Source organism: Lithobates pipiens, unplaced genomic scaffold (genome assembly GCF_037356315.1).
Source record: "Lithobates pipiens isolate NorthernLeopardFrog02 unplaced genomic scaffold, aLitPip1_a1.2 Scaffold_28, whole genome shotgun sequence".
NCBI lineage: Eukaryota > Metazoa > Chordata > Amphibia > Anura > Ranidae > Lithobates > Lithobates pipiens.
The window spans coordinates 212,851,153-212,874,750 of NW_027507789.1; the positions used below are offsets into that span (position 1 = coordinate 212,851,153).

Below are 23,598 nucleotides of genomic sequence, written 5' to 3' on the forward strand. Positions count from 1 at the left end.
GATTGCCTGGTGACAGGTACTCGGGTACTCTGATTGCCTGGTGACAGGTACTCGGGTACTCTGATGGCCTGGTGACAGGTACTCGGGTACTCTGATGGCCTGGTGACAGGTACTCGGGTACTCTGATGGCCTGGTGACAGGTACTCGGGTACTCTGATGGCCTGGTGACAGGTACTCTGATGGTTTGGTGACTGGTATTTGGGTACTCTGAAGGGCGGTGACAGGTACTCAGATGAACTGTGACAGGTACTCGGGTACTCAGATGGGCTGTGACAGGTACTCGGTACTCTAATGGACTGTGACAGGTACTCGGGTACCCTGATGGGCCGTGACAGGTACTCGGGTATCCTGATGGGCCGTGACAGGTACTCGGGTACCCTGATGGGCCGTGACAGGTACTCGGGTACTCTGATGTGCCGTGACAAGTACTCGGGTACTCTGATGTGCCGTGACAGGTACTCGGGTACTCTGATGTGCCGTGACAGGTACTCGGGTACTCTGATGTGCCGTGACAGGTACTCGGGTACTCTGATGGGCCGGGACAGGTACTCGGGTACTCAGATGAACTGTGACAGGTACTCGGGTACTCAGATGGGCTGGGACAGATACTCGGGTACTCAGATGGGCTGGGACAGGTACTCGGGTACTCTGATGGGCTGGGACAGGTACTCGGGTACTCTGATGGGCTGGGACAGGTACTCGGGTACTCTGATGGGCTGGGACAGGTACTCAAATACTCTGATGGACTGTGACAGGTACTCTGATGGACTGTGATTGACAGGTACTATGAGGGGTGGTGACAGGTCCTCTTTATGGGGGGGGGCAATCAGTATGTTTGGTGTACACTGTATGCGGTAACGAGATGTTACCGCAATCTCCTCCTCACACACGATCAGTGTGTGAGGAGGAGAACCCGGTAACATCCCGTTACCGCGGTTTGTTTACATTTTAGTGATCGGCTGTGAAAGGATCACAGCCGATCACGTGGGTAAACAGCCAGCCAATGGCTGTTTACCAGCGTCGGTGACGAGCAGTGTTCCCGGGGAACACGCCGCCACCGACGTGCACGCGCAGCGCGCGCATGCGCCGTGCACGTAGGGGGTGTGACCATCTGTGATCGGCCGTGACTTCATCACGGCCGATCACGTGGTAAACAGCCATAACGAATGGCTGTTCACCCCCTTCGGTGGCGAGCGGTGTCTCCGTGACACGCCGCCACCGAAGAAACAGGGATGCGCGCGCACGATCGCGCGCATCCCTGTTTAAACGGGAGGCCGTCATATGACGGCCTCCCGCCACAATAGCTGCGCCGCCTGGCCGTCATTTGACGGCCGGCGGTCAGCAACTAGTTAATGAGTGAAATAAGTAGTGGACCCCTTGGCAAAACATGACTTAGTACTTGGTGGCAAAACCCTTGTTGGCAATCACAGAGGTCAGACATTTCTTGTAGTTGGCCACCAGGTTTGCACACATCTCAGGAGGGATTTTGTAGGTCCTCTTCAAGTTGTTAAGGTTTTGAGGCTGACATTTGGAAACTTGAACCTTCAGCTGCTTCCACATATTTTCTATGGGATTAAGGTCTGGAGACTGGCTAGGCCACTCCAGGACCCTAATGTGCTTTTCTTGCCTTGGCTGTGTTTTGGGTCATTATCATGCTGGAATACCCATCCACGACCCATTTTCAATGCCCTGGCCCCTCAAAGTTTTCAACCAAGATTTGACCTTACATGGCCCAGTCCATCATCCCTTTGATGCGGTGAAGTTGTGCTGTCCACTTAGCAGAAAAACACTCCCAAAGCATAATGTTTCTACCACCATGTTTGAAGGTGGGGATGGTGTTCTTGGGGTCATAGGCAGTATTTCTCCTCCTCCAAACACGGCGAGTTGATGCCAGAGAGCTTGATTTTGGTCTCACCTGACCACAGCACTTTCACAGAGTTCTCATTCAGATGTTCATTAGCAAACTTCAGATGGGCCTGTATATGTGCTTTCTTCAGCAGGGGGGCCTTGTGGGCACTGCAGTATTTCAGTCCTTCACAGTGTTATCAATTGTTTTCTTGGTGACGATGGTCCCAATTGCCTTGAGATCATTGATTCCTTGCTGTTCTCATGATCATTGAAACTTCACGAGGTGAGATCCTGCATGGAGCCCCAGACCGTGGGAGATTGATAGTTATTTTGTGTTTCTTCCATTTGCTGTCGCCCTCTCACCAAGCTGCTTGGCGATGGTCTTGTTCCAGCCTTGTTTAGGTCTACAATCTTGTCCATGACATATTTGAACAGCTCTTTGGTCTTGGCCATGGTGAAGAGATTGGAATCTGATTGCTTCTGTGGACAGGTGTCTTTTATACAGGTGACAAGCAGATATTAGAAGCACTCCCTTTAAGAGAGTGCTCCTAATCTAAGTTACCTGTATAGAAGATGTCTGGGAGCCAGAAATCTTGCTGATTGATAGGGGATCAAATACTTATTTTACACATTAAAATGCAAATCAATTTATAACTTTTTTTTAACCACTTCCCACCCGCCCATCGTCAAATGACGGAAGTACGGTGCGGCTCTCATTCTGGGTGAACGTCATATGATGGAGACCAAAACGGCTTCTCTCGTGAGCCCGCGTGGGTGATCTCTGTAAAGAGCAGATCACTCGGCTCTTTAAGCATGTGATCGGCTGTGTCCAATCACAGCCGATCACATGTAAATGCAGAAGTGCTGGTGATCGTCTTTCACTGACAGAGTGTGTAGTGAGGAGAGCTGATCAGCGGAATCTCTTCACAGCGAACACCCGGACATGTAATCAGGGCACCCCCCCCCCCCCCCCAGTGCCACAAATCAGTGCCACCTAATAACTGCCATATAATCAGTGCCCATAAGTGCCACCTGATCAGTGCCAATCAGTGAAGGAGAAAAATTACTTATTTACAAAAATTACTGACAAAAACTAAGAAAAACTTTTTTCTTTTTGTTAAAAAATAAAAACCCAGCAGTGATTAAATACCACCAAATGAAAGCTCTATTTGTGTGAAGAATATTATAAAAAAATTCATATGGGTACAGTGTTGCATGACTACGCAATTGTCATTCAAAGTGCGACAGCGATGAAAGCTGGAAAATGGCATGGGCAGGAGGGGGGTAAAGGTACCCTGTAGACAAGTGGTGCATTTTCTGGATTTTTTTTTGTTATTCTGTCTTTCACTGTTAAAATAAACCTACCATTATAATTATAGACTGATCATTTGTTTGTCAATGGGCAAACGTACAAAATACTTTTTTCTTCCCCTCGCTGTATGTGACTGACACCCCTCTGCTGTTATAACCAGCCTAACTGCTGAGGATTAGTATTGTGCACTCATCTTTTTGCCTCTGAGCAGCAAGTGACTGACACGCCTAGGAAGGTTTATGGGAAGTACATTGCTATAGAATGTGATGGCACTTTATCTGTCTATATATTTATTTAGACAACACAGGATTGGAAATGTTGCTGTTGTACATTGTATTCACATCCTGTATTATTCTCTGTGTGTTGATCCATAAACACATCTCACAGCAATCAGTCACTTTCCTGAGTTCAGCGCTTTACTCTACATCCCTGCCCTCAGAGACACGTGAGCCCGCGGCCCCCTCCACATCACACCCAACCACCTCAGGACCTCCAGTGTCTGACATAAGTACTGCCAAATTCTCTACCTGCCATTTCCAGGGAAGATTGTAAAATGAGGAGTGCTGTAGAATTGTGTTGTGCCTCTGCATGGCAAAGTGCCTGCAACAAAATTCTTGCACTTGTCAGAAATAGATGTCTATGAATGTATATCATGATGGAAGCAGCACTGAGGCCATAGTGTCCCTGAAGAACACTCCAGCCCCTTCGAATATTCAGCATCTTCGGATGCTGTTGGCTGCACAGTGTCACTGGTTGCTAAGATGCTGTACATCTGACAGCATCATGGCAACCCATGACCCATCCTCAACCCCATTACGCTGCCAGTCAGGAGATTCCATGGCCACTGCCATATTTGGGTAATAACATCAGCCAGAATCCCCAGCCCCCCTATGTTTATATACAGAATCGGAGTTTTGGTTGCCAGGACGCCAGCGTCCGTGTTGCCCACTATCCCTGAATGGGAAGCTATCACATTCATAATTGCTTCCCAGCAGATTCATGGCAATTCTGAGCACTGGCATGTTAACTTAGTATGCCAACTGTAATTACCACCAGATTACATAACTGGCACCCATTCTCAGTATACCAGAACCCCATATCACAGATAACCATCACCCTCTCTCATATACCCAGATCACTGTCACCCTCTCGCACCATCAAGGTAAACTTTCTTAATACCAACCAGATACAAGTCCTCCTTCATAACCACTTGATCTCCAAAAGATTTATCCCCCTTATGTCAAGGCCATTACTTGTGATAGGACACTGCGTTATTTTAACTGATAATTGCTCCGTCATGCAATGCTGTACCCAAATGTCATTTATGTAATCCCCCTCCCACAAATAGAGCTTTATTTTGGTGGTATTTTGTCACCACTGTGTTTTTTATTTTTTGTGCTATAAACGAAAAAAGACAGACAATATCATTTACTTTCTGCTATAAAACACATGCATTAAAAATCAAATGTCTTCATAAATGTAGGTCAATATGTATTCTGCTACATTTTTATGGTAAAAAAACAACAAAGAAAAAAAAAACAATAAGCATATATTGAGTGGTTTGCACAAAAGTTCAGCGCCTAGAGGCGATTCAGTTCGCATTGTGCGCTATACAAGTATTTCATTCATTCATTCATTCAAAAGTTATAGCGTCTACAATCTATGGGATATATAGTGCAATTTTTATTTATCTTTTAAACTAGTAATGACGGCAATCAGTGACTTATAGCGGGGCTACGATATTATGGCGAACACTGACACTTTGTGGGAACCACTGACACTAATCTGTGCTAAGAATATGCACTGTCACTGTACTAATGTGCCTAGCTGAGAAGGGGTTAAACGTCTAGGGTCCTCAAAGGGTTAAATGTGTGCCTAAGCAGTGTTTTTGTGTACTGTGTGAAACAAAATCCAGAGCATCCCCGCTGACAGGACAGAGCTCTGTATTGTTTAGTTAGTGCTCCGTCCAGCCTGTCTACTCACTGATCAGCGGGTGCCAGCCATCACCCGCTGATCGGCTTGTGTTGTACCTAATCACAGAAGCGAAGTGCCCCCTACCCAGAATTGCACACATGTGTGTGTATATATATATATATATATATATATATATATATGCTTCTAGATTGTAAGCTCTAACGAGTGGGGCACTCTGATCCCTCCTATATTGATTTGTATTCTAACTGTACTGTCTGCCCCCATGTTGTAAAGCACTGCGCAAACTGTTGTCGGATAAATCCTGCATAATAAGAATGATTCTACACAGCACAGCCACCCTGCAGCAGTAAATCTGCTATAAGGCGGCTAGCAAGTGGATAATATATACTGCCAGAAGTCTGGAATATTACATAAAGCATTAGGCACCAGTATTGGTGTGCACAGGATTCCCAATACTTTGAATGAATCATGAGATGTATGGGACCTCTATAGTCCTGAAAGCTAGCAATCTATTTCACATTCAACAAAGGAGATTATATGTATACAGTAGTGACGACTGGTATGCAGTCCCTGACACTGCACTGAAAATACACAGAGTAAACATGGCTGGCAGTCATGTTCCGTCTTATCCTGATAATCTGTAAATTCTTGTCTCCATTGTCTGCTATCACGTACACCAACTATGATGCTCACCTGACCTCAGTGCATCATGTATCTTCCAAATCTGTTCACAGGTGACTGAGTACGGGAAGCTTGTCCCGCCTCACCCTGTGTCTCCACCTAAGCCAGGCCCCGAGGACACTTCATAACTGCTCGTGGCACGGCATGTCGTGGGACTTTCTCAGAATCCAGCTCATCTGGAATGTGGGGGTGTCTAAGCGAACCCCTAAGACTACCCAATATGAGGTGGATGGGTCTCTGCACTGCCCTCCTCCCTCAGGGAAGCTGAAAATCAGCCTTTGAAAGATGAGACTTGAAGGAAATATCCCCTCCAGGGGTGTTATTTCTTAATTTCTGCCTGCAGCCTGTACAGTGTGCGGCTATCACATTTCCATACAGTGTATGCAATGCAGCACATTCCCATGTATTCCTATTGATGGACAGTGTTTTACAGCCTTATTGTCTGATCAGTAAAGTAGGGGCACTCTGTAATTACACAAAATTACATCCCCCACCTGATGGGTGTAACCCATTACCAGTGCCGGCAGGTGCAGGGATGGGAGAGTGGATGCCAGAGCAAGCAGAATTATGGGTAACATTGTACACCTATTATCTGACATTAAAGAGACCCTGTCACTAAAGGATCCAAATTCCAGTTGAAAGCAGAGAATAAGGTGCGCACAGCAAAACAGGTAACCTAATAATAAAAGCTTAGTTTACCTTTGCAGTAAAATGTCCCCTGTAGTAGTACAAGGGCCCCAGTACCTTTAAAAACATTGTAGGCATTCAAATTTAGAGTTTAAGCTCCCTACCTGTAGGTCAATCGCAGCTTACCCCCAAAGCATTGTAAAAACTTCAAATGGAGATCCGCATTGTCATGCTTTTAATCTGCGAAGCCCCATACATTGCACTCCCAGCATTACTGAAATGAGTGATCTTTCTCTTTCAAATGGGCTTTCCTTCTCCTGTTGTATACAAGAAAAAGAACCGCTGCTCCAGGTGTATAGAGATAAGGCTGATTGGAGTATCGTGCAGAGTGCTAGCCCTGGCCCGCCTCAGGGGGAAACTTGGAAAGAAGAAAGAAATGGCTGCACATCCAGAACTTCGATTTCCTTTTATTTTGTTTTACAAGGATAACACCAAATTGTGGTCACGTAGACGCATTTCACACATACATCTTGTGCTTAATCATAATGATTAAGCACAAGATGTATGTGTGAAATGCGTCTACGTGACCGCGGTTTGGTGTCTTTGGTGTTATCTTTGTGAAACAAAATAAAAGGCAATCGGAAGTTCTGGATGTGCAGCCATTTCCTTCTTTCTTTCCTCTCTTGTTGTCTCAGTGCTGAGCTCAGCCGGTGCGGTGACAGGAAAAGTAGGGAGAACACTTGTTCCATAGTGCTGGGGCAATGTATGGGGCCTTACAGATCACAGGTGGGTTGGAGCAGCTACACAGTAAGAGGTACATGTGGACAACTTAGAAACTGGGAGTGTAATTATATGAAATCGTTTTTCATTTCACTTTATATATGTTGGTAGACTGTTCATTTATTCATTTTATCAACCATTGATGTATATATTCATATGATCTCACTAAGCAGCCCCCTATGTGATAGCATGGGCAGTTGACAGGTACTCTTTAGGAAGACATTGGAGGACTGTTAGCCCGATTGGAGATTCCGACGGAATGTGTCCTATCGGAGCATTTTGTCGGATATTCCGATTGTGTGTGGTGTGCATCGGACTGTTTCCGTCGGAATATCCATGGGACCAAATTTTCCAACTTGCCCGAAATATTTTCAGACAAAATGCTCCTATCGGACATACTCCGATCATGTGTAGAGAATTCCGATCGGACAAAGTGCCACGCATGCTCAGATCAAATTCCTACACCAAAGCTATTGGCTACTAGCCTGAACGTAGTTCTGTCGTAACGAAATAACGTCATCATGTTCTGCACGATCGGATTTTCCCGACAACTTCGTCCGACCGTGTGTATGCAACAGTTTCGGACAAAATCCGACAGACAAAATCCGACGGATTTGGTTGTCGGAATCTCCAATCGTGTGTACAAGGGCTTAGACTTCAATATCTGCCCCGCCCCCCAATGTAACTATTCAAACGCAAATCGTGTTTGAATATCTGCATCCTTGGCTACCCTAGCTGAGGAATCACAGCTGTGACCCCGGTAGTGATATAATACACATCGCTTTCAGGGTGATTAGTCTCAAAAGGGATTGGGATCGGATGTTCCCAGCTTCCTCCTGGTTTCACCAGAGAAGCACTTTCCCATGGTCCCAAGCTCGCCCGTGGCTCTGATGTTAAGGAGGGCTTCTGATGTGATGTGGAACCTCTGATGTAAGGCTGGGTTCACACTGCTGCGGGGGGAGATCCGGAAGTGATTCGCACCGCAAATCACATCCGATCTCCGTAGCGCTGCGAGTTCAGCCATACAGATAGTATGGCTGAACTCGCAGCGGTCCCGCAGCAAACTCGCACGGGACCCTTTTTTGGGTCCGCAACGGAATCGGATCGCATGGGGGTTCACACCATGCGATCCGATTCCTGTGCGAGTCGGCAGATGGCACTGCGATATGCCGACGGATCTGGGGGTGTCATTAACATAACATTGACACCCCCAGCCGTCCGCATAGGGCAGTGTGAACTGCCGGCGGGAGGTATGCGATGCGGGAAAACGCCGCGGATTCGCGGCGTTCCCGCATCGCAGCAATGTGAACCTAGCCTAAAGGAAGGTTTCTGATGTGGTGGAGGGTGGCCTCTGATGTGAAGGAGGGCTTCTGATGTGATGGGTGGGGGCTCTAATGTGAAGGGGAGTTTCTGATGTGATGGGGGCACTTCCTCTGATATAATGGAAGGTTTCTGATGTGAAGGAGGGCTTCTAATGTGAAGGGGGGTTCCTGATGTGATGGGGGACCTCTGATGTGAAGGAAGGTTCCTAATGTGATGGGGGGAGCTCTGATGTGAAGGAGGGCTTATGATGTGAAGGGGGTTTCTTGATGTGGTGGGGGACCTCTGATGTGATGGAAGGCAGCCTATGATGTGATGGGGGACCTCTGATATAATGGACGGTTTCTGATGTGATTGAGGGTGGATTATGATGTGATGGGGGGACCTCTGATTTGAAGGAGGGTTCCTGATGTGATGGGGGACCTCTGATGTGATGGGGGGACTTCTGATGTGAAGGTGGGCTTCTGAAGTGACGGGGGTTCCTGATGTGATGGGGGACCTCTGATGTGAAGGAAGGCAGCCTATGATGGAGGACCTCTGATATAATGGAAGGTTTCTGAAGTGAAGGGGTTTCCTGAGGTGGTTTTGGGAACCGCTGATGTGATGGAAGGCAGCCTATGATGTGATGGGGGACCTCTGATATAATGGAAGGTTTCTGATGTGAAGGGGGGTTCCTGATGTAATGGGGGGACCTCTGATGTGAAGGAGGGCTTATGATGTGAAGGAGGGCTTATGATGTGAAGGGGGTTTCCTGATGTGGTTGGGGGACCTCTGATGTGATGGAGGGCAGCCTATGATGTGATGGGGCACCTCTGATATAATGGAAGGTTTCTGATGTGATGGGGGGACCTCTGATGTAAAGGAAGGTGTCTGATGTGATGGGGGCCTCTGATATTAAGGGGGGCTTTGATGTTACATATTCAGGTTGAAAAAACACACAACTCCATCCAATTCAACCAATAAAAAGGGGGGGGGGGGTACAATCCTGTATACACAATCCTATACCCACAGTTGATCCAGAGGAAGGCAGCAAACCCCAGCAAATAACGATCAAATTTGCTCCAGTAGGGAAAAATATCCTTTATGATCCCTTAGAGGCAATTGGATATTCCCTGGATCAACTTTACCTATAAATCATGGTATCAAGTTATATTATGTACATTTAGGAAAGGAATCCAGGCCTTTCTTAAAACAATCTACAGAGCTGACCAGAACCAGCTGTTGAGGGAGTCTATTCCACATTTTTACAGCTCTTACTGTGAAGAAACCTTTCCATATTTGGTGATGAAATCTCTTTTCCTCCAGACGTAAGGAATACGTGTCCTCTGTGATGACCTTAAAGTGAATAACTCAACATCAAGTTCACTAAATGGACCCCTTATGTATTTATACATGGTGATCATATCACCTATGCCCTTCTCTGCACTTTCTCCAGGTCACCGATATCATTTTTGAGAACTGGTGCCCAAAACTGAACTTCATATTCCAAATGAGGTCTTACTAATGATTTGTACAGAGGCAAAATTATATCTCTCTCTCTCTCTGGAGTCCATACCTCTCTTAGGACTTTGCTTGCTCTGGAAACCGTACAAATTGTGTCCCAATGTCTGTTTTTCAGAGCTACAGCCTCCATCAAAATGTCTAAATGTGCACTGTGTCAGTTGCCTGGGTCCCCACCACATGCTGTCATGGTACCATCCACTGCCCCTACAGGACACAGAAATGGTGTTGAATGGTGAAGATCTTGAAGACAGCAAAGTTTGGATTTGCCATCTGCCAAGGAGGTACGATTCTTCTTTATCCAAGAGGTGTTTTTTTTGTGTAAGTGAATTTTTTTGGGGGGGATGGCACTATAAATTTTCTGTTAACGCTGCCACTAATGGCTCAAATTTTGGCCCATTCATGCTGAATCAGCTTATATTTGAGCAGTAGGTGCCCCTGTCAGCACTACCCAGCTCATACGGCTGTGACCTCAAAATATATATACTGTACATCCTGGATGTGGTCCTATATGTCATGCTTCACCCAGTGTGATTTCTGTCACTCCAGAGAGGCTTTAGAGACGTCCTGAAATCTGTTGAGTTGGATTTGAGAAGTGTCGGCAGGTTGTGGATTATGGGGAATGTGTGGAATGTCAGCAGGACATAGTTTATATTAGGACAGAGCTGTATGTGTGTAAACGCTGCATCACATAATACCTCTCCCTGCTGAAACAGCGGCGGCGGCAGGCTTGAACCTTGTGATTTATGTCTCTGAGCAGGTGTCCGCAGGGGGCCCACACACCAAGACAGTGGAGGAGCTGTACAAACTTTTCGGATGGCTTCACCTGTCAACCTGTCAGCGGTGTGCGCTCGGGGAAAGGGAGAGTGTACTGGGCTGGGACCCAGGCTCCCTCCTTTCTCTGTATGGGTGAGTCATTTCTCTGTTCACCTTGGTCACTGACAGGAGAGATGACAGTGTGGAGCTTCTCCCGGGGCTTAGCTACACAGCACACACAATGCTAGCAAACACAGGAATACCCATCACAAAGACTGCCCGGAGGTGCTTTAAATACTGGACTGAGCTGAGCAAGAATGGGACCTCATCAGATCTACACCTGCCCTGCAAAATGACGGTTGGTGAAGGGAAAACTAAATCTGATTGGTTGAAGTCACAAGTATAAAAGTATATTAAAAAGTTATAACTTACTGCATGTTCAGCTAAGCTGTGCAAATGAACGCTAGAACCGATCAGTTACCATGCACAGCTGCTGTTGATTCTGGCTGCTCCAGGCTTCACCACTTGCTTACAGGGCACTTAGGCTCGGTTCACACAGTAGGCGGCACGACTTGCAGCGCCGCGACCTGCACACGATCAGCGGCGACTTGCAAAACGACTTCTGTATAGAAGTCAATGCAAATCGCCGCAAAAGTAGTACAGGAACCTTTTTTCTAAGTCGGAGCGACTTGAATCGTTCCTATTAGAACGGTTCCGTAGTACAGAACGGGGCCCGACTTGTCAGGCGGCGAAGTCGCCTGGACAAGTCGCCCCTGTGTGAACCGAGCCTTACACCCCATTCCTGCCCAGGCCAATTTTCAGCTATGTCACACTTTGAATGACAATTGTGCGGTCATGCAACACTGTACCCAAATTACATTTTTATATATTTTTTTCACACAAATAGAGCTTTGGCGGTATTTAATAAGAATAAATATTTTTTCATAGTTTGTTATAAAATTTTGCAAACAGGTAATTTTTCTCCTTCACTGGTGTGCGCTGATGAGGTAGCACTGATAGGTGACACTGATGAGATGGCACTAAGAGGCGGTACTGATAGCTGACACATGATGAGGCACTGATTAGCAGCACTGGCAGGCACAGATCGCTAGGAGAAAAAAAAGCAGATACCCGGCTTCTGTTTACTTCCGTGATCTGCTGTTATTGGCTGACAGCTGATCACATGTCTAATTATGCCCTCCTGGCACTGGAAGCCCGTGCTGTAGGCGTCCACAAGACACAGAACGCAAGCTCAGCCCCACCCCCTCCTCACTGGCTGTGATTGACAAACATCACCATCTCGCACTGTAGACCCGGCGTGTCCGCTGGCATGGTAACCATGCATACAGACTGCTAGAAGAGAGGGGGGCCGAGTACGCATAACAGGCACACACTGCCCCCCCCCCCCCCCCCCCCTGTGCCGAGTGGAAACTTGGATGACAGCAGGAATAAGGAAGGAGAAATTGAACAAAACAAACAAATCTACCCACCTGTGAAGTCCCCTGATCCATCAGCAGCTGAGGGAGACCAATCGTCCAATTATCTGGATAGGATTTCATGGAAAGACAATTATACCACAAAGAGGATTTTACATATATTGCAGTGATACATTGTATAACAGATTCTGATGATACATCTTACATAGTGTGATGAAAATTAAACACCCGATAGATGTTAGAAAACATAAATAAATTAATAAAAGTGATAATTATAAAGAAAAATTTGAAATAATCATAAAAAAACACTGGGTATGCATAAGCCCTTAATTGAGCCCAGGTGATGATTATATATCACATTTTATTTCATAGATTGTATAAAAGCAATGTTCAACAAACCTATTCAAAAAGGCCCTCTCATTCAAGGGGATCCCACTCGGACCCTCCAGATGAGAAACCCTCCAAGGGCCTGTATGAAATTGCTCCATTCAGGCCAGGTGGTTTAGTCGCATTTAAGCCAAATATCCACCTCTGTTCTGACTGCAGGAATTCGTTTTTTGGTGTCCCCACCCCGTACCCCCGAGTACATCCTATCCAATATCAGGAAGGATATTTTAGGAGTTATGCCATCATGTAGATCTGTGACATGTCTTCCCAGTGGAAGACTAGGATTACATGTCTTCATTGACAAACTATGTCAGTATGTACAACGCCAAAATGGCTGGATAGTTGTGCCTACATAAAAACAAAAACGATCACACCACAGAAGACACACGACGCCCGTTGTCTGGAAGTTGGCATAATGTTTCGGGCGATATCGTTCACCATTGGGGAGTATCACATTGGGTGCCGTATTCATATAGCGACAATAGTTGCAGCCACCGCAGGTAAATGTACCTGGGTATTTGCACGGATTTTGTCGACCTACATTTTTTTTTTGGTTTGTTTTTTGAGAAAACATTTTTTATTTTGTTTTATACAATACATATAACAAGCCACACAATGTGAGCTGCGCAACCGGCCACAAACTTGCCGGTATACTACAGAAAAACAATATAACATATTGTTTACCCAGGCAGGTACACAAATGTTCCCATCTCCAGCCGGAGGCAGTCTACCATGACATAAGGATAGTTACGTGGCTTGCCCGTATTCTATCAGATATCCTCCATGGGATGGTTACACTCCTATTGTATGTCTTTTTGAGACAGCTTTCTGAATAACCGCGTAGGAGAAGTCTCTCCCTTAAAGAGTCTGCCTCACTTTTAATCGTTAAATTGTCAGTACAATTTCTAGGTATCCTGAGTTACTTGCTAAAGGGAATGGATGCCACCAGTGCTTTCGGGTGACAGCTGCTGGCATGCAGTATGGTGTTCCACGAAGTTGGTTTTCTATAGAGGCTACTACTAATATGACCCATTTCATCTTTGTTAACCTTGACATCTAAAAAGGTTATAGAAGATTTATTCCATAACATTGTAAATGTCAAGTTAAAGTTATTTTTATTGAGTTGATCAAGAAACAAATCTAACTGGTCATGTGAACTTTCCCATATGAGGAAAATGTCATCGATAAACCTATACCAAAGACTGATATTCCTCATAAATGGAGCCATCATCTCGGATTGGCCAATCATTCGTTCCCACTCCCCCAGGTACAGATTGGCGTACGATGGGGCATGCAAAGTCCCCATTGCAACACCCTGTACCTGGAGGAAGTGGGAACCATTGAAAGTAAAGTGATTGTGAGTAAAGTGAGAGATAACATGTCTAATACATGTTAGGCCCTTATCATGAGGTATGGAGCTATATAATGCCTCCACATCGATCGCCACTAGGATCGACGTGGATGAAATACACAAGCCATTCAAAAGCTGCAACAAGTGTAGGGTATCCTATAAATAACTTGGGAGATTGATTACATATGGGCGTAAGTGCCCATCAAAAAAGGTACTGAGATTCTTGGTCAACGACTCATTGCCAGATACAATGGGTCTGCTCCCTTATGCAATTTTGGCAGAGGGTAGAACGTTGGAATTTTAGGTTGTTTCGTCCTAATAAATTCCCATTCGGGCTTTGTAATGATATGTTGACCAAGTGTAGAGTTCACCACGCAATAAAATTCCTCGTTAAATTCTTCAATTGTATTTGCATTGATTTTGCAATACCATTTTTTGTTTCATGCACGTGTCAACATACCTAGTGTTGTCCATAATAACAATAACCCCCCTTATCCGAGGGCTTTATTGTTATACTTGAATGTTCCTCGAGTGTTTTCAAAGCTAGTCTTTCATCTCTTGATAAATTGCCCTGGTCGGAATTATTGATCTTAATTTTGCATATCTCAGTACCTACAAATTTGACAAATGCCAGCACGTTTGAGTTGGTATTCAAAGGCGGGAATTTGTCAATTTCCTTTTGAATGTGGGTATTTGGGGGGGGGGGGTCCAAATCGTTTTGATCGATCAGGTCAGGAACCTCATTCTCTTCAAGTAGGCTAACTAGTGCATCAAGAGCCTGAAGCGCTTGCGATTTAAAGTTTGGTTCGGTGGGTATCCCTTGAGTACATTTGTTTGAGGCAAATAATTGAAGATCCTTGATGGCCTCAAATTTATTTATATCCTGATTGGGACAAAAACTTAAACCACGTGAGAATCATAAAGCACATAGGTAGATAGATTTACCACATTTAGGTCCAAGGTTGATGTTTCACAAGGATATTGGGATTTGCTTACCTGATCTATATTTCATTGTGATTCCACACAGTAGCTCCTCTGACTAAACTTTCATCCTGTATGACGTTGAATGGTGTTGCTTTATTACCTATAGTGTAGATAATTTGGGAAAAAGTAAATTTGTGTCCGATTGGGGCCATGTTAATACAGTGTATTTAGACAGTGAAGTATTACCTTGCGTCGCTTGTGTGTCGTGGGGGTGTACCGCAGGTGTATTTGATCAATTTGGCTATGTTCACTGTTAATATTTTGATTTCCTATTGCACTGTACATACTTACAGATATTGTTCTCTTTTTTTCTTTTTGCTCTATTGTTCTATTGTAGACATACACTTTGATCTGATTAAACCCACTACCTCTGAAGAAGAGGTTTACTTCCAAAACACGTTGTAACGTTGGGTTATTTCTATTGTGTATTATTATTTTCCGATAGAATTGGTTTAACGTCTCATGTATATTTCCAACATGCTCAATGTGCATCCATTTTAGATGTTTTTGGAATATGTCATAGTTAGTAATTTTATAGCTTTCAGCAATAAATAAATATATATTTTTTAAAGAAATTTGTTCTTTACTCTCGTACTAATATTGAGTGCCAGCAACCCAATACAAAGTCTCATAGAGGACACAGTCTCTGAGTGAATTTAATTTTTTTTCCTAAGCCAATGAGGGAAAGCCTCGGCTCTCGTGCACATTGCTGGTTCAGGATTAGGCTCAGATAAGTATTTGGGGGGGGGGGGGGGGGGCTTAGGAGGGATAGCTGCACACTGAAGGTTTTTTACCTTCATGGTATGCATTTATAGAATGCATAAATGCATGAAGGTAAGAAAACCTTCAGCCTTTAGAACCACTTTAAGCTGGCCATATATGGATCGCAATTCAGCTGGTTCAGAAGTGTGGATACAGGAATGTGCTTTTTTTTTTCTTCTTTTTTTTTTTTGTTGAGCCCGTAGGAGGATTTAAAAAAATAGAATGAGTAATCTGTGCCCAGCCAAAGAAAATTCCCTTTTTTTTTTTGGCATTGAAAGATGTGACTGCTGACCATTTGTGTACGTTCAACCATTCTATAGTACACAGCATCCTCTTCTGGGAGAAGAGAAACCATTGTATTTAAAGCTGGCCATACATGGACCAAAATTCAGCAGGTTCATCAGGAACCATGTATGGCCACTCCTGTTCATGAGAAGTCGCTCTGTCATGAACCGGCTTGTTGGAAAACTTAGCTTTGATTGGTTCATGCAGAGAGTGTGCGGATGAGGTAATCAGTTCAGTTTTTTTATTCAGCCGCATGGTTGAAAGGTAGAAACTGAACCATGTATGGCCTCTCTAAAGTATGTGCTGATTCCCTGTGACTTCCTTTGTTGTTTTGAAGTCTTCCAAATTATCTCCAGCAGTGACCTTCTGATGAGAGAGGTGTGGAAGTGATGAGCTGGACTTAGCCTCAAAAGCTGGGTACACACTGTGGAGTTTTTTTTTCCAGCAGCTGAACTAAAAAAAAAAAAAAAAACCCTCATATTCCTGCATCCATACAAGCAATGTGGCTGCAGAGATCTCCCCACTGTGCTATTGTTTTCCGATGGCAGGGACTCGGAATATAATTATTAGCGCTGCAGCAGCTGATCGAATGTTGGTTTTCTAGCAGGGTGGTTCAACAGAAGCCAGTCTAACAATCAGCTTCTGCTGCACAAGGAGGGCTACCACACTCAGATCAAAAATTTGTCTAGTTCCGTCTGAACCGGACAAATTTCGACCCATGTGAACCCAACTTACCCCTACAGAATTGGGACATCAGGCTCTGTGTGCAGCTTGGTGTCACAATGAACTGCATAGATTTCTGTACACACGTTGCCATGACAGGTGTGCTATCTTCATGTGAGCGAAGATACAGCGCCCCCCCCCAAAGTCCATCATATGACAGTTCACAGCAATCTAGAGACCTCTGACCTACCACCATTATTCAAGTCCATGACTATAACAAATAAAAATCCCCCATCACCATGAGAAATGGAGAAGAAAAATATTCGGTGTCAAGCAGGCAGACCATACCATTTTTCCAAATAAACATGTTTGTTTTTGTATGACATAAATCAAAGTGTGACACTCTTTACTCTCCTCCTGCTTGGCCTCCATATTTTTGTTGGCAGTTTGAAATGCCAGTGAGTGCATTGTATTTATAAGTAATGGCGCAGAAGCCAGACAGGGCAGATACTTTGAGCTGACAATGTTTAGGAGTCTGTGTCGGGGCAGATCGCGCTTCCCGCACCACCAACAGACTGTCTGAGCTTATGGTTTTATCTGCAAAGTATAAAGCATCTAGCACAGGGGTAGGCTACCTGGGGCCCTCCAGCTGTTACAGAACTACAAGTCCCATCATGCCTCTGGGACATGGGAAATGTAGTTCAACAACAGCTGGAGGGCCCCAGATTGCCTACCCCTGATCTAGTGCAAAGAAAGCTGGTGCACCTAGCAAACAAATAAACCAATTTATCCAATGACGTCTACCAAGCACACTGTAAATTTCCCAATAATCCCCTGGATAGTCACTACTACAGCACACGCCCCTAATTCTGGCCATACATGGCTCAATTATTTTTTCCGTTAAGCTCGCAACTGCACACCCGCTGCGTTATTGTATTCTAATAGTGGATGGTACTCTGCCACCATCAGAATACACTGATGAGTGCTACAACGTTGATCAAAGCACAAAGTGTTGGTCCTTAGATCGAGTGCTCTTGAACAGAAATGGGCGTAAATGGATCAAAATTTAGCTGGTTCTTGCTGAACCAGTCTAATTTCAATCAATCTATGGTTAGCTTAACCACTTCATAGCTGGACACTTAGGAGAGGCACTGTAGTGGCATGGATGAACATGAATGGGGATGGATGAGCCATGAATGGGGATGGCTGAGCATGAATGAGTATGGCAGGGTATAGATGGGATGGCTGGATATGGATGGGTGAGTATGGATGGGTGAGCATGGATGGGTATGCTGAGCATGGATGGGTGAGCATGCGGTATGCAGAGTATGGATGTATGATTATGCAGAGTATGGATGGATGGGTATGCAGTGTGGATGGATGGATGGATCTGTCGCTGAGCAGTGCTGTGGGCACTTCACATGCAGCCTACAGCGCTGCTGCCACCGATCTCTCCCCTTTCAGCTCACACTGGACAGAGGGGAGGGAGGAACTGGAAATCATGCCGGTTTGTTTACATGTGACGTGAGTCATTTGACGGAGCCATCACGTGGTAAACGGCCGCGATTACCGTGATCCGTCACGGAAGTTCTCAGGTGCGCGCCCGAGAGCTGGATTCTGGGAGGACATTACTGTACGCCTTCCCAGAGTTAAGCAACCACCCTGCAGCCGTCATTCGGCTATGGGCTAGTTGCTAAGTGGTTAAATACTGTCACTGGAGCAATGCAGTGTTTTTAGGATTCTTTTTTTTCTTTACACTATGATTGTTTATTAAAGTGATGATCACTGTATAGGCAGTCATTTTTTCACTGTGAATGGAATCCATTTATGTGCTGTAGTATGATATTGTGATAGCTATGTTTGGCCACAGTTATCACATGGTACAGATCTGCTGTGATTGGCCTTGTACCATGTAACCATTATGACCAATCGGATATCACAATCGCTATGAACGAAAAGCCATTATTTGTTTACAACTGATATGTGATCGCCGTGATTGGTCTCAGCGATCATATGGTACCATTGTCACGCATTACGACCCAGTACAATGATCTGTGTTCAGCTGTGTCCACCCACAGAGGGCCTGTGAGTGAGAGGACATCACATGATGTCCACCTGGGATAACAGCACCCGCCCAGCCGTATTATTACAATAGGTCGGGCAGGAAGTGATTAAGAATACAGAGAAAGCTTTTCAGTTTCTGCAAACCTCAAACATATTTCATCTACCTTATTTACAGACACAAGATAAGAAGAGTGAAGTAATATGATGTGGAAAACAGAAGAACACAAAAGCTACAGAGATGAAGATCAGTACTGGTGACACAAGAAAAGGATACAGATCGGCAATGCTGTTAAAGTCCAACCAAGAACAAGATTCTGGAGTTGTTTCCTGAATGGGCACAGTGACAGTAATGGAGAAGACTTTAAGCTGGGTAAACACACGTAGATTTTTCATTCAACCAGACCAAAAAAATCTGATCGCAGCCGTTGGATGCAGGCGCTGATTGAATGCTGGTTTTCCAGCATGACTGGTCGACAAAAGCCGTTTTTTCCAGACTCTAAATGTGTAAATATTGTAATAGAATCGTGAAAGAAATTTTGTTGCCGTCAGTACCTGGTGATGTGAAGCTGTATCCTTTGTGAAGAAGTTTTGTGTTCTGCATAGGCAATATATTAAACATGTTTCTTGCTGACAATTTATCTGGTTTGACTCACTTATTATCTAAAATAGTGGTCTCCAAACTGCGGCCCTTTACTTGCCTTTACCCGGCCCTTGAGGCATTGTTCCAGCCACTGACACCAACAATGATTCCTTCCAATGATGGGACAGTTTTACTCCCACTGAAATCGATGATGCACTATTGCTCCCACTGACGCCATCTATTTCTCCCCCTAATACCAAAGGTGGGGCATTGTTTTCTCCCAATAGGCACAGTCCGGCTCCCCTAAAGTCTGAAGGATAATAAAGTGGCCCTTTGCTTTGAAAGTTTGGAGACCCCTGATCTAAACAACAGACAAAAAGGAGTAGCCTTGTAAAACCCACAGCTCACAAACCTGCTCACTGCTGTAATTAACTAACTTTGATAATTATCTATCAATAAAACAGGGAATGCTCATGCAAAGACAGCACCCAATATTTTAATCTACTTTGTTTACTCTTCTGAAGTCTATTTTTCTATATATCCATGTAGTTTAGTACAAACACCCCAATAATAGAGCACTTTTATGTGCTATGTATATTTTCTGTACTTAAAGGAGAAGCATATCCAAAGCTCGTTTGGCTGGGCTTCTCCTATGGGTAACAGGAGTGCAATTCGTTTTGCACTCCTGTGACCCAGTTTCAGGAGAGAGTGGGCCGACTGCTAACTTCAAAGAAATCAGTCCAGGCACAGCATTATCCCGACAATAAAGTCTGGATCTGCCAGGTGCCTGGACTGACACCCGGCTCAGCCGCTGAGCGAGCCACTGAGATTGAGCCGGCCGCCCCCTCCACAGCCCATTGCTTCAGTGAGTGAGGAGGGAGCAGAGCAGAGAGCTGTGACTGACAGTCTGCAGCTCTCCGTTCAGGGAGCTGTCAGAACCGAGTGATTGGCAGTGTTCAGTTGATCGGTTCTCAGTGTAGAGGCGTCGGGGGACATATGCAGCTGCATCCACCTTGGTGAGTATAATTCGGCAAAAAACCCAAACCCATACTTCTCTTTTAACTGTCCGCATTCATAAGGAATCAATGACAGCTGGTCCAACAGGCCTCATGTTAAAGTGATTGTTATTTGTAAAATAAAATCTAACATGTCCTGCTCTGTGTAATTTTACTTCACAGAGCAGCCCCGATCCTCCTCTTCTCGGGTCCCCCGCTGGCCCCTCCCTCTTGCTGAGTGCCCAGACAGCAAGCAGCTTTCTATGGGGCACCTGAGCAGGCTCACTCCTGTGTCGGTGCTCTGTGTGTCCATTTACACACAGAGCACCGCTCAGCCCTGCCCCTGCTCTTTCCTCAATGGCTCACTAGCTATGATTTGACAGTAGCAGGAGCCAATAGCTCTTGCTGCTGTTTTATAGAATACACAAAGGTGAAAAATCTTTAGCCTTTACAACCCCTTTAAGTCTGTAAAATGTGCTGCTCGTACTAACAAAGCATGTTCTTACATACTCTCCCTTATGCTGCTCTATGTTCTATGTAATGGGAGATTTAGGCTACTTGCTATGAGCAACAAGGACAGCCCCTCTAAAGGGTGCACTGCCTGCTTACAGCAACAAGAACAGGTCCTATAAATGCTGCACTACCCAACCCATTTACAGTTACAAGAACAGCCCCTCTAAAGGGTGCACTGCCTATTTACACTTGTTACACAGACCCAGCAACTGCTTCAGCAAGAACTACAAAAGGAAAGGATGTACAGTCATGCACAGATTGAGCAGCCTCCATATTTAGGGTGATGCAGGAGTTAATCATGCTGTTACAACAATGGAGCATTCTCCATTAAGATGACTATCAATGTCCCTCATTGTGTGAAGTGAGAGGTGTAAGCATAGCTGAGCCTTGCACAATAGACAGGTAGGAACAAGGATCAGAGCTCAACAAGCAGGTGCATGAGCCGAGCCGCCCCCGGGGCACGCACCTTCCCACACATGGCTCCACTCTGTTCCAAGCACACGACTAGCTTGCTGCCTGCTATTAACACAACAGCATTCTTTGCCATGCTATATGCTTTAACATAGCCCCGGGGAAGACAATTCACAATACTGTACAGCTCAGCACATGCCTCCGCAACACAGGTCCCAACACGCCAGGGATCTGCCCCAAACAGGTGAACATTCCACTGGAATCAGACTACTGACAAGTGGCTGTATGAGATCAGCAGGATGAGATGTACTCCCCGCATTCCCTGTCTACTCCTGAACAGGTGCCTGCTAACTAAGACTACAACACCGACACAGTGTGAGTCAGTGAGAGATCACCGTCCACAGACACCACAAGCTAATCTGACTGTCTGCACCCAACATGCATCACATCCACACTATCATAGCATGTGTGACTGACGGCTAGACTACTCCCGGGAACAATGAAGGCCTCATCTCCCAGCACCAGACTACTGAAGACCTCAACTAGTGAGGGCAATGAATTGCAGCAACCCATACCAGGGAGATTTCAGTGACACTGTCTGAAGGAGCGTGGTCGCTGTTTGATTGCTTTGGGCTATTGTTTTCTTCACAAATGCTAGGAAAGTCTGCTAAAGTGTGATTCTACATTTGTCACAACCTACACTTACATTACAAACACATTTTTAGAACCTTGAAGTGGTTGTAAACCTTTACCTATAACCAGCAAAGTGATTGGCCTCAGGTGATACACAGAGATTAAACAAATCCTCCAACATAAATTGTGCCTGTTAATCTCAGTCGTCTCTTTTCTACAGCCAAAGTCCAGAACTTATACAGCTTGTCTGAGCTTGCAGAAAACAGGGACCTTAAGCTACACCATGCAGAACAGATTGGAGGGAATACAACACAAACACCCTTCACACAGGAACAGAGCAGAGGCTGTCAATCACAGGCTGTGTGCTGGAGATCCATCCCCTGTCACCTATTTTTCTCTTGGTATCAGGAAAACCTGTCAGAAGAGATGCCTGCAGAGGAAGGAAACAGCAGACAGAAATGACACTTAGTGGTTGATTTACTAAAACTGGAGAGTGCAAAATCTGGTGCAGGTCTGCGCCGAAATCAGCTTTCGGTTTTTATTGTCAAAGCTTAAAACGAACAAGCTAAAGTTAGAAGCTGATTGGCTACAATGCAGAGCTGCACCAGATTTTGCACTCTCCAGTTTTAGTATATCAACCACTAAGTGTAATTTCTGTCTGCTGTGTCCTTCCTCTGCTATCTGCAGGAGTCCCCCTTCGGATCACAAGAATTTTAAAGCGGGATTCCACCCTAAAGTGGAACCCCTGCTGATCGGAACCCCCCCCCCCCCCCCCCCGGCCTCGGCTGCCGGCATCGCTGGAACCCGGGACAGGTGAGTGTCCATTTATTAAAAGCCAGCAGCTGTAGTATTTATAGCTGCTGGCTTTTAATATTTTTTTTTTGGCGGAATCCCTCTTTAACCAAATGTTTGGTTCAGAAAAGGGCACTGGGCTAAAGCAAGAGCAGGGATTGAAAGAGAAAGTTAATGCCAACTGATATACCCTTTCATGAAGTAACACAAGTTTAAATCAGAACTGCAGCAGGGCAGGGTCTTGACGCAGTCACTTGTAGGTATTTTGTCTTTATTCAGACTACAGGAACCATCTAAGGGCAGGAGTGGGATTCCCAACCAATAGGCAGAGGCCTGGACACCTGCCTGGATTGTACTCTGGGAGGGGGGAACTTGCAGGTCACTACAAGCAGCATCCTCCGTATAATGGTTGCTATTGAAACACTTCTATGTTTGATGGCAGCTGACGTAAGGACGGGATGAATGCTGCTACTTAGCAGAAATATGCAGTAACAGGTAGCATGTTGGAATCTGCTAATGAATAAAGAGCAGCTTTGTAGGGGTGGGAGATGGAGCTGTTATTATGAACTTATGGGCGCAGGCAGAGCCTACTACAGCTGAATGCCGTTCCCGGCAATCTAAGTTTGGGAGCTAAGAATATGCATGCCTCATACATACTAGGGGGAATACAACTGAGAGAATCCATAGTGGAGAAGGAGCTGGGGGATTTGGTAGATCATAAGCCTAATAATAGCATGCAATACCAAGCTGCGGTTTCCAAAGCGAGTAAAGTCCTTTCTTGTAGTAAGAGAGAGATGTAATGTTGCCCTATGCAAATCATTAGTAAGATCTCATCTGGAACATGCAGTTCAGTTTTGGGCACCGGTTCTCGAAAAGACTATCGGGGAACTGGAGAAAGTGCAGAAAATGGCAACCAAATTGATAAGAGGAATAGAGGAGCTCAGCTATGAGGAAAGATTAGAGGAACTGAATTTGTTCTCTTG

The 23,598-nt window shown here is 45.2% G+C and overlaps 2 long non-coding RNA genes across 2 annotated transcripts in view; one reads left to right on the forward strand and one right to left on the reverse strand.

The window, feature by feature from the left end:
* Nucleotides 1-19,325, forward strand: part of LOC143936142 (uncharacterized) — a 224,863-nt gene extending 205,538 nt beyond the window's left edge. Inside the window, exons 4-5 of the long non-coding RNA XR_013263620.1 lie at nucleotides 10,122-10,287; nucleotides 18,867-19,325. This is a non-coding gene — a long non-coding RNA (uncharacterized LOC143936142). The remainder of the gene's footprint in view (nucleotides 1-10,121; nucleotides 10,288-18,866) is intronic.
* Nucleotides 14,926-23,598, reverse strand: part of LOC143936143 (uncharacterized) — a 198,570-nt gene continuing 189,897 nt past the window's right edge. The window contains exon 3 of the long non-coding RNA XR_013263621.1: nucleotides 14,926-15,017. This is a non-coding gene — a long non-coding RNA (uncharacterized LOC143936143). The remainder of the gene's footprint in view (nucleotides 15,018-23,598) is intronic.